This window comes from Vicugna pacos, unplaced genomic scaffold (genome assembly GCF_048564905.1).
Source record: "Vicugna pacos unplaced genomic scaffold, VicPac4 scaffold_18, whole genome shotgun sequence".
Classification (NCBI taxonomy): Eukaryota; Metazoa; Chordata; class Mammalia; order Artiodactyla; family Camelidae; genus Vicugna; species Vicugna pacos.
The window spans coordinates 601,997-614,381 of NW_027328739.1; the positions used below are offsets into that span (position 1 = coordinate 601,997).

Below are 12,385 nucleotides of genomic sequence, written 5' to 3' on the forward strand. Positions count from 1 at the left end.
TCATTTCTTTTTTTTTATGGCTTGATAAGTTTTCTTTTATTACCTTGGTTTCTTTTTGTCTTTGTGACTTCATTGTAAGCTTTTGACTTATGGTATCTTGTTTTGTATGTATATTGGCCAGTACTAAATATGTTTATTTTAACTGATAAGAATACAAACTCAAACCCATCCTACAGAGAACAGAAACAAGAAGAAAACACTCTGTATTTTCCTGTTTCACTCTGTGACTTTTAAAAATTTTGATGTCCTTTTATACAACATCATATTTATTCTGTTATAAGTCATTGCAGATATTGCCTTTCTAATTATGCCTTTCTCTTTTCTATAGCATCCTGCTTCTTTTTTATTTAGAGTAGATCTTTCTGTATTTCTCTTTCTCTTACTAAATTCTTTAAGTATTTGCTTGTGTGGATGTTATTTATCTCTCCTCCTATTCTAAAAGTTAAACTTGCTTGATAAAGCATCTTAGATTACAGCTTTCTTTCATTCAGGACTTTGAATATGTCTTGCCACTGCCTTCTGCCTGCTCTACTTGTGTACGAAATGAGTTTACAAATATGTATATAATTATATATATATAAAGAACACCTATAAATGAAGTTAACAAACATGGTGAAAACCTATACGTTAAAAAACAGAAAACATTGATAAAGGAAATTAAAACTTATCGAAAGAAATGAAATGATCTCTTATGTTAATGATGTGAAACAATGTGGTTGAAAAAAACATAGTACCCAATGCAACCTACATTTAGTGTGATTCATGTGAAAATACCCATGAGATATTTCCAATAAATAGAACAAATAATTTTAAAACAACAAAGATCTTGAGCTGCCAAAATAATCCTGAAAAAGAGTATTAAATCTAATGGTTAAAATTCTCTGATGTTAAACAGTCCTACAAAACTTTAATAATTAAAACAACATGATACTGGCTCAAAAGCAGACACCAATTAATAGAAGAGAATAGAAAAACCAGATATAATCCCTCACACCTATGATCAAATAACCCATGGAAAGGGATGCATGAGTATAAAATTAAGAAAAGACATTCTCCTCAATAATTACTTCTGGGGAGTTTGAACATGTGAAAAATAGAGTAGAATATTTCTTCATATTTTATACAATCCATCAGCCCAGAATATCTTTCTTTTTATTTTGTTTATTTATATTTCTTGTACCTGTAATATATAGATCTATGTTTAGAACTTTTGTTTCACTTATCAAATTTATTCCTTTTTTATTCTTTTTGGTATCAATTTACACACAATGGTTTTCCTAATTTCTCTTTCTGATACTGTGTTTTTACTATACAAAAATGCAACGGATATTTGTAGGTTGATTTTGTATTCTGCAAGTTTACTAAGCTTGTTCATTATTTCAGTCACTGGAGGAGTCTATGGAGTTTTCTATATATGCATAATTATGTTATCTAAAAACTTCACTTTATTACAAGTTGGATGAATTTTATGTTTTTTCTTTACTGCGAGGGGCCACCCATGACCTGAGGGCTGCCGAGCACAGAAACTGGGCCTAAACTCCCAGAGTGCGGGGCGTCAGGCTTTAAGGCTGATTGAGCTAAGACAATCTCTGTCCCGCCACCCCTTTGTTAGAAAAACAGCAGGTGCATTTGGAGTCGGAAAAACATCTTAATGCCATTGAGTTATTAAGAACTAGGGCTTCTGGAAAGAGAGATACAATCGGCCACAAGTTAGTGATCTTTGTCTGAAAGAACAATCACTTGAGCTAATGATACACGAGTCATGATGTTAGCCTAAAGGAACAATAATATTAGTCTATGATCTTAGCTTTAGGGGATCAGTCAATCTTGGTGTATGGAACAGTAAACAATGATAATGATTTTAGTGCACACCATTAATGTACCCTGAAAAACAATACCTGTGCCTACGTGCAAGAATGCACAAGGTAGTCACTTGAATTTGTATAAATTAACTGCCTGAAATAAAAATCGATGTCCACTCTTGACCTAGCGTCTTGCGGGCTAGAGTGAGATCCTCTCAACCCCACCTTTTAGTCTTGTCTTTCTTTCCTCAGTCCTGCAGCACAGGTTTCTGGACCTGATCGATTGTCGGCTGGCTCCGACAAGTGGCGCCCGAACAGGGACCTGAAATCTGGAAGAGATTGCTGCAGCGACCGCCGCGGAAGGAAAGAGGAGCGCTCGATTTTAAGGTGAAAGTAAGTTTCTGCGGGGAGTGTATTTGAGAGTATGGGGCAAAATAATAGTAGAGGCTTATTTGTACAGATGCTTAGAGTTATGTTAAAAGCAAGAGGAATTCAGGTTACAAAGCAACGTTTAGAACAATTTCTTGTTTTTGTGGAGGAAATTTGTCCTTGGTTTCCAGAACAAGGCACTGTCAATTTAGAAACCTGGAGAGTTGTTGGGGTTCGTTTGAGAGATTATTATACAGCTAATGGCCCAAATAAATTACCAGTCACTGTTTTGCCCTTATGGCAGTTAATTCGAGATTGCCTCGATCCAGCTACTGAGGGAGAGAAATTAGATACAGTCAAGATAGAAAATATTGAGCCTTCCGCTCCTACTAATACAGAATTGAAAGAAGCACCCTCTGCTCCTCCTGCAGTAAATGCAAGTGACAATCCCTTTGATTCAGAATTAGATCCAGCCGATCAGGAGGAATTAGAGGAGCAAGCTGCTCAATATCATAGGGATGAAGACCCTTGGGGTGTCTTTTTAACTGAAGAAAATAAAAATTTTGACATGACTAAGCTTAAAAACATTATTACAGAATGTGTTCAACAAAATGTTTCTAAAAATAACCATAGGACCTTACCTCTAACTTCTTCTCCCCCTCCTGGTTACACATCCCAGGAGGCATGGACACCAAAATTTGTTGTTTTAAGTCCTTTACAAAAGGCTTTGCAACAAGCTAGTAAAGAAGGAGAACACATTCCTGGTTTTTCTTTAGTATATCCAGTCCTTGAGGATGCCCAACAACAGAGATACTATGAAACTATTCCTTTTAAACAATTAAAAGAATTAAAAATGGCTTGTGCTCAATATGGACCTACTGCTCCTTTTACACAAGCCATTGTTGAAAGTTTAGGAAATCAATATTTGCCTCCTAATGACTGGAAGCAAGTGGCACGCGCCTGTTTATCTGGAGGAAATTATTTACTCTGGAAATCAGAATTTTATGAAAATTGTGCAGCAACAGCAAGTATTAATCAAAGACAAGGTATTCAGGTTACCTTAGAAAAACTGACCGGAGAGGGACAATACCAGGATACCTATTCACAATTAGGATATTTGCCTGGTGCTTATCCTCAAATAAATGCAGCAGCGTTGAGAGCATGGAGGAAGCTGCCAAACTCTGAAAATAAAACTGAGGATCTGTCTAAGATCCGACAAGGTCCCTACGAGCCATATCAGGATTTTGTTGCTCGCCTTATGGAGACCGGTAAGGTTATAGGGGACGAGCAAGCAGGATTGGTTTTAGCTAAACAATTGGCCTATGAAAATGCTAATTCTGCTTGCCAGGCAGCTCTTAGACCTTATAGAAAAAAGGGTAATTTGGCTGATTTTATACGAATTTGTGCTGATATAGGACCTTCCTATGTTCAAGGAATAGCCTTAGCCGCTGCTTTACAAGGAAAAACAGTAAAAGAGGTTTTATTTCAACAAAATCGTCCTAAACACAATTTCCAAGGATCTTCCAGAGTAGCTGGTCCTCCTGGTAGTTGTTATGCTTGTGGCCAATTGGGACATTGAGCAAATCAATGTCCTAAACGGGGACAGCAGCCAATGGGTCAAAATACATTAGTTACAGGCCCAAGCCTGTGTCCCAGATGTAAAAAGGAAAAACATTGGGCTAAGGACTGTCGATCTAAAACTGATATAAATGGACAACTTCTGAACCAGGGAAACTGGGTGAGGGGCCAGCCCCAGGCCCTGAAACAATGTTACGAGGCAATTCAGGAGACCTCTCAGGTCAGCCACAACCCGTTTCTTCCCGACCAAGTATTTCAGACCTCTATAGAGCAACCCCAGGGAGTGCAGGACTGGACCTCTGTGCCTCCACCTACACAGTATTGACCCCAGAAATGGGAATGCAGGCCCTTCCTACTGGAATTTATGGGTCTTTACCTCCCGGCAGTGTGGGACTATTGTTAGGACGCAGTAGTACAACTATGAAAGGGTTGTTTGTTGCTCCAGGAGTGATTGACTCTGATTTTGAAGGAGAGATCAAGGTAATGGCTCACTCTCCTCGAACGATAACGGCCATTCCTGCAGGCCAACGTATTGCTCAATTAATCTTATTGCCGACTCTTACTGTTGGAAGACATAAAACTGATCATAAAAGAGGTACTGCAGGTTTTGGTTCCTCTGACGCTTATTGGATGCAACAGATAAGCGACCAGAGACCTGAATTGACTTTGGAAATCCAAGGCAAAAAATTTAAAGGCATTCTAGATACTGGAGCAGATATTTCTGTAATTGCTGCCTCTCACTGGCCTGAAAATTGGCCAAAACAAATTGCCCTTTCCATGTTACAAGGAATTGGACAATCGCATAATCCGGAACAAAGTTCTGCTTTTCTCTCTTGGAAGGATGAGGAAGGACATTCTGGAATATTTCAGCCTTATATTCTTCCTAGTTTGCCTGTTAATCTATGGGGAAGAGACATTATGTCTAATATGGGGGTCTTTCTGTATAGCCCCAACCCCACTGTTTCTTACCAGTTGTTATCACAAGGATTATATCCAAATAAAAGCCTAGGTAAACATAATCAAGGAATTACTCAACCATTACAAATAAAAGGAAAGAGGGATAAGACAGGTTTGGGTTATTTTTAATGGGGGCCCTTGACTGTCCTGTGACTCACGCAGATCCTATTGTATGGAAATCTGATCAACCTGTGTGGGTCGATCAATGGCCCCTTTCTCAAGAAAAAATTGCCGCTGCAAAACAATTGGTGCAGGAACAGTTGGACAGCGGGCATATTGCTCCCTCTAATTCACCTTGGAATTCTCCTATATTTATCATTAAGAAAAGGTCTGGAAAATGGAGATTGTTACAAGATTTACGCAAAGTAAATGAAACTTTAGAATTAATGGGTGCCTTACAGCCCGGTCTGCCTACTCCTATGGCTATACCTGATGGAACTTATAAAATTATTATTGATTTAAAAGACTGTTTTTATACTATTCCTCTATATCCTGATGATTGTAAGAGATTTGCATTTAGTGTTCCTTCCACAAATTTTAAAGAGCCTATGCAACGATATCAGTGGCTAGTTTTGCCTCAAGGCATGGCTAACAGCCCCACCTTATGTCAAAAATTCGTTGCTAAAGCTTTACAGCCTATTCGTTTAAAATATCCAGATGTTTATTTGATTCATTATATGGATGATATTTTAATTGCACACTCTCAAGAAGGCTATTTATTAACTGTATTTGATCAAATGCTGATTTCTTTAAAAGCCTTTGGCCTTCAAATTGCTGATGAAAAAGTTCAACGATTTTGCCCGTATGCATATTTGGGATTCCGTTTACATAATTTTACTTTTCAAACACAAAAGATTCAGCTACGCACGGATTCCCTTTTAACTTTAAATGATTTTCAGAAATTTCTGGGCGATATTAATTGGATTCGTCCTTATTTAAAACTTTCTACTGGAACTTTAAAACCCTTGTTTGACATTCTTAAAGGAGACACCAATCCTCGTTCTAGAAAATTGACTGCTGAAGCTTCTTTGGCTTTATGTGAAGTAGAACAGGCCATTGAAAACCAGCAATGTACTTACTGTGACTATAATCAAGAATGGGGTTTACTTATTTTACCCACTCCTCATATGCCAACCGGAGTGCTTTATCAGCATAGTCCTATGTATTGGATACATATGCATGTTTCCCCTTCAAAAGCTTTAGCTGCTTATCCTGATTTAGTCTGCTCTTTAATTGCAGAGGGACGTACTGCCTCCACTTTATATTTAGGCAGAGACCCACATTATATTACAGTTCCATATACTAGAGAGCAACAAGCTCAGTTACAACAATTTAATGATTCTTGGGCCCTTGCTCTAGCCCATTTTAGAGGGCGCATTACTACTCATTATCCAGCTGATAAACTAATTCAATTTGCAAAGTCGCATCCATTTCTCTTCCCAAACAATACTGTTCTCTCCCCCCTTTCCTCAGCTACCACAGTATTTACCGATGGATCATCTAATGGTATTGCAGCCTATATTATTAAAGATAAAACTGTTTCTTGGCAAACATCTCAAACTTCTGCTCAAGTAGTAGAACTATTAGTAGTTCAAGCTGTTTTAATAGCGGTGCAACATGTGCCCTGTAATCTTTTTTTTGATAGCCAATATATCATTCGTGCCTTACAAATTTTAGAAACTGTTCCTTTTATTGGCACTGTTAATTCCTATGTCAACCGTTTATTTTTTGACGTGCAGCTTATTATTCGCAGTCGCCGTCATCCTTGCTATTTTGGTCATCTCCGGGCACATACTAATTTACCTGGCCCTCTTTCTGAAGGAAATGCTAATGTTGATCGAGCTACTCAGCTTTATCCTGCCTTTGATGAAGCTAAACGTTCTCATGCGCTTCATCATCAAAATAGTCATAGCTTGCGGCTGCAATTTAAAATCCCTCGTGAAGCTGCTCGTCAAATTGTAAAAACCTGTTCTACCTGTCCTACTACAGTTTCCGTCCCACACTATGGGGTAAATCCTCGGGGACTTTTACCTAATCATCTCTGGCAAATGGATGTTACTCATATTAAAGAATTTCGTAACACTCCATTTGTCCATGTCAGCATTGACACTTATTCAGGTTTTATCCATGCTACATTACAAACTGGAGAAGCAAGCAAACATTGTATTAATCATCTTTTAAAATGTTTTTCTGTCATGGGCCAACCTCGTGTGCTAAAAACCGACAACGGCCGTGGCTACACTAGCCGAATGTTTCAACGCTTCTGCCAAACTTTAAAAATAGAGCATAAAACTGGAATTGCCTATAATCCTCAAGGGCAAGGAATTGTGGAACGTTGCCACCAAACGCTTAAAAATCAAATTCATAAATTAAAGAAGGGGGAATTATATCCCCTTACTCCACAGAACTATTTACACCATGCCCTTTTTATTTTAAATGTTTTGACTTACGACATAAAAGGCAATTCGGCCGCCCAAAGTTTTTGGAATAAACAACCCTCTCACCACCCTTTGGTGAGATGGAAGGATCCACTAACTAATCAATGGGCTGGCCCCGATCCAGTTCTAATGTGGGGAAGAGGCCATGTTTGTGTTTTTCCGCAAGATGCCGATACGCCGCGCTGGCTTCCGGAAAGGCTGGTACGCCAGGCGGAAAAGAACGATGCTATCCAGACTTCGACGATTACAACTTCAGACCCTGCCAACAGAGACACAGGTGCAGCAGTTTGTTCAACAAGCGAATCAGATAGCGAAGACGACTAAAAATTCACCTGTGTCACTGATGTTCTTAATTGTGAGCCTGGCATGTTCTATTACCTTGTCATCTTTTCCTGGTGCACACGCCAATGTGTTTTTGTCCTGGGCTCAAGCTTATGCTGATTTCCATAACTCATCTGACTGTTGGGTATGCAGTGCTATGCCTTTATCCGTTGGAAGTTTGCCTTGGTGGGTTATGCCTGTTACTAAACATGAATTTCATGCCATTTGTGAATTGCTTTTTCAACAACGGGAAAGATATGCTGGGTTGTATTCTCAAAATGTGTCTGCACTTGCCTGGTGTTCGGTAAAGGTTACACAGTCAGATTTTCTTTTCGATCTTAATGCTACAGAAAAAGAGGCTATAGATTTATATCGTAAAGTCCCACCGCAAGCAAGACAACCGAACGCAGATATTTCTGAACGTCTTACGGGACAATTCTATCAAATATGGGACCAACATATGTGGGTTACACCAGAAGCTGGACAATTAACGAGTCCTGTGGATATTTGTTGGGAACAAAGAGAACAACCATGTGGATTTAATGAAAAGACTCTATCAAGAAAGGACTGGAAATATTTGGGATATTTATCTCAAAGACTTTGTAAATGGACCATAGATGTTACATTTATATGTAAAAAGCCTTTTGTATGGCCTGGTTCTGACTGGAATAATCCAGGCTATCGTTGTGTTGCACCTAATGGGACAAAATGGATTTGTGGAACTAATATTTGGCCTTGGTTACCTTGTGGCTGGGTGGGACTTTGTACGCTAGGATTTGTTATAGCACCTGGCAGAATTGTAAAATCTGTACAAGGCATTCCTGCTAATATGCCTAATTTGCATGCTCATTGGATTCGATCAGCTTTTAAGTGGTATGATTATCTTGCTGCTATTTTTATTCCTTCATTAGGAAATGTTGATATCATGACTAAAGTAAATGCTTTAACTAATTTTACACAGAAGGCTCTAATTGATGTAAAGCATGCTGTAGAAGAAATCAATGTTGAACAAACGCTTATGAGAAAAGCAGTGCTTCAAAATAGGATGGCTCTTGATTTTATTACAGCTGCTCAGGGAGGGACTTGTGCTATTATTAAGGTAGAATGTTGTGTGTTTATACCAGACTTGTCTGCTAATATTTCTCAAGCTGTGGATGATATGCAAAAGCAAATTAAAAATATGGATTCTCCCACACCTTTCTTGCCAGCACAATGGTTTGATTGGTTTAAAAGTGACTGGTGGAAGCATGCTCTGGTGATTGTCATAATAATTTTGATCCTGATTTGTATGGCCCTTTGTATACTCTCCTGTTTGTCCGAATTCTTGATGCAACGGATGCTTGCGTTTAGCCGAATTCATCGGCAATAATGGCGGGATGTTCTGGACCTGGATGCATCTGTCATTATTTAAAAATTAAAAAAGGGGGAGTTGCGGGGGGCCACTCATGACCTGAGGGCTGCCGAGCACATAAAATGGGCCTAAACTCCCAGAATGTGGGGCGCCAGGCTCTGAGGTTGGGACTGCCGAGCACAGAAACTGGGCCTAAACTCCCAGAGTGCGGGGCGTCAAGCTTTAAGGCTGATTGAGCTAAGACAATCTCTGTCCCGCCACCCCTTTGTTAGAAAAACAGCAGGTGCATTTGGAGTCGGAAAAACATCTTAATGCCATTGAGTTATTAAGAACTAGGGCTTCTGGAAAAAGAGATACAATCGGCCACAAGTTAGTGATCTTTGTCTGAAAGAACAATCACTTGAGCTAATGATACACGAGTCATGATGTTAGCCTAAAGGAACAATAATATTAGTCTATGATCTTAGCTTTTGGGGATCAGTCAATCTTCGTGTGTGGAACAGTAAACAATGATAATGATTTTAGTGCACACCATTAATGTACCCTGAAAAACAATACCTGTGCCTACGTGCAAGAATGCACAAGGTAGTCACTTGAATTTGTATAAATTAACTGCCTGAAATAAACTCGATGTCCACTCTTGACCTAGCGTCTTGCGGGCTAGAGTGAGATCCTCTCAACCCCACCTTTTAGTCTTGTCTTTCTTTCCTCAGTCCTGCAGCACAGGTTTCTGGACCTGATCGATTGTCGGCTGGCTCCGACACTTTACTAGATATTCTGGCTAGGACTTCTAGTAGTGTAATTTAGTACTTGTGAAAATGAGCTTCTTTTTCTTATTACTGGACCAGAAGAAAATCTTCCTGTAAGTTAACATTGAAATTGAAATAAATCATGGGTTTTTCATATATGGCTTTTATTATGCTTAGTTACATTCTATCTAGAGCGAATTTAAGGATATTTTTATAAAGATGTTAAGATCAGAACTGTCTATAATTTTCCTACATATTTTGAGATTGTTATTTTTGAATTCTTTGTTTTTTAAAGGGATGATATCACACATATTCATTTGTGTAAGTTAAATAATATTTATCTATCAGGACTAAACCAACTTAACTATAGTTTATAATACTTATAATATGCAATGAATTCAGGTTGCTAACATTTATTTAGAAGGGAATTTACACATAGTGAAAGAAAAATTTACATTGTAGCTTGAGGGTACATTTATTTATTTAAAAATTTTATCACTGATTTTGAATTGGCGTATGTTTAAAGGAATTTATTTCTTAATAAAGAATATAATATTTGGTAGAACTGGATTTACTACAGTTTACTGATACAGAACATAGCTATTATTTACAATTAGTGCACAAGACACTTGCCTTAAAATGCCGTATTATACTAACAATGTCAACTGTTTCAGGACTGAGAAAAGTATTGCTTCCTAAAATATTTTACCTGGTCTCTTCCACCCCAACCTACATATACTGTTATATCTTTGTTTTTTGATTGTTTGTTTCTTTGTCCCTTAATGGAGGCAATGCTTACTGAACCCAGGATCTTGTGCATAAGTTTATATATCAACAACATTTTGGAACACTTAACAGAAACCCCAAGAGTATGGATTATAAAGATGTCAAGAAAATTTATTACTTCTAGGGAATGATAAACCTCTGAGTGGTAGAATGGCAAAAATAAACATTTGTAAATATACAATAAGATTGTCTCTTTTGCAATTTTAATGTAGAATATTAAATTACATTTGTTTCACTTATAGAACTGAACTACAAATTAAAAAAAAAATTCTTCCCTTTGGGATATCTTCAATTTGATTGATTATTTTAATATAATTTTATTTCATATATATTAACCATTTATATATAAACATACCAAATAAACTGATATTTATTCTTCTCATGTTTTGCATATAGAGCTACTTATTCTAAAATACACATATAAATGCCTATTTCCATTTCCAAATCAAATTATATTTCACTTTAATTACAAATGATGATGAAATAGTAATACATTTCTGTACAGGTTTTACACAAATTTCACTGTAAATTACAAAACTTAAAAATTATTTTATACATTTTCTGCATTATTTATACTCTGTTCTCAAATCTGTTATAAATTTGTGGACAAATGGAGATTGGTTTTATTTCATAGACCCAAATATTTAATTGTTTAAAAGATTTTATGGGGAAAATATTTGCAAATCACACTATAAAAATAAGTATCCAATATGTTTCATTTTAACTGGATGAATGAGAAATAAACACTGGCTGAACGTTACACTTGAGCTACTGGGAGACCAGTCGTTTTGTGATGTCACAGCTACTCAAGTTGAGAAGCATTGTGAAGGTCCAGCAATTTATCTGTGCAGGCCTGCCAAAGCAGCATTTTAAACTGCATTGCACAAAATCATGCAGATTAGAAAAGTAGCTGTAGAAAAAGTTATTTGAGATGGCACATATTTCTTCAGAAATTCAAGATGTGTCTTTTAAAGATGGAACAACTGGTTCAGGAAACTCTGGTAGATCTCTATTGTGTGATCAAACATTCTCTGGGAACTTGGACGTGAGGTCTATGTTTGAAGAAAATGCTTTTTAGACTTTGTCTTTAGAATCCTTGTTTTAAACACCATGTAACACACATTGTGTCTCTGAACCAGATTAAGATAATCATTTTCATTCTCTGACATTTCCAAAAAAACTCTTGAAAATGCCTGGGAGTGACCAATTTAAATCCATCTAGTTGGAAGATAATGGATCTTTCATTGTGATTGATGAAGATGTCTTTAAGAAGGAAGTTTTGGAAAGAAAGGCTCCTTTCAGAATATTTGAAACTGGAAGTATGAAAAGTTTACTTAGACAGCATTACCATTATGGGTTTAGGAAAGTACGGCAGAATTTTCAAACTTCTGCTTGTCTAGCTGACTTTCTGGCTGAAGAAAGGGAGTCTCTGTTTTAAGCAAAGTATTCAGAAATTTTAGTTACCACTTGGTAACTTATATATAAAATTTTATTTTGTTTATCAATCAATGGTAATATAAATATAAAGCTAGATTTTGAAAATTTTATAAAACTGCTAAGGCTAAAATCCTTTACTTTTTCTAAAAAATGAGGACAGTACATTAAGTAGTCAATATTATGAGAAACTTCGCTTGCAACTTTGAATCTTTCCAGAAATCTTAATAAAGGTATTAAAGCTGCTTTTAAAAAGTGGCATTGACCGTTACTGCAATTGCTAACTTCTTAAATTTGATGAGTATACTATTTAAATGTGTAGTTTCCAAATAAGGAACTTCAAAAAAATCGTCAGTAATGTTCATATTTTGATGATATTATCTTTGCATAGAAAACGTGGAATCTGAGCTTTTATAGGTTAGGCTTATTCTAGACTTGTATTTTGGTTTAAAATATTACTAAAATATTTCTCCTTTGGTTGTAGCTGCATTTCTATTATAATCCAAATTTTAAACGAGGCTGTCCCCAGCTTTTAGTGAGAATAAAAAGAAGAGTTGGGATTAAAAATTCCTCTCTGGTGTCTTCATTGGCTGAAGATTT

At 36.9% G+C, this 12,385-nt stretch overlaps 1 pseudogene; it reads left to right on the forward strand.

Moving 5' to 3' along the window:
* Positions 1–2,226: 2,226 nt before the first annotated feature.
* LOC140692896 (endogenous retrovirus group K member 10 Gag polyprotein-like) lies at positions 2,227–4,074 on the forward strand (annotated as a pseudogene).
* The last annotated feature ends 8,311 nt before the right edge of the window (positions 4,075–12,385 follow it).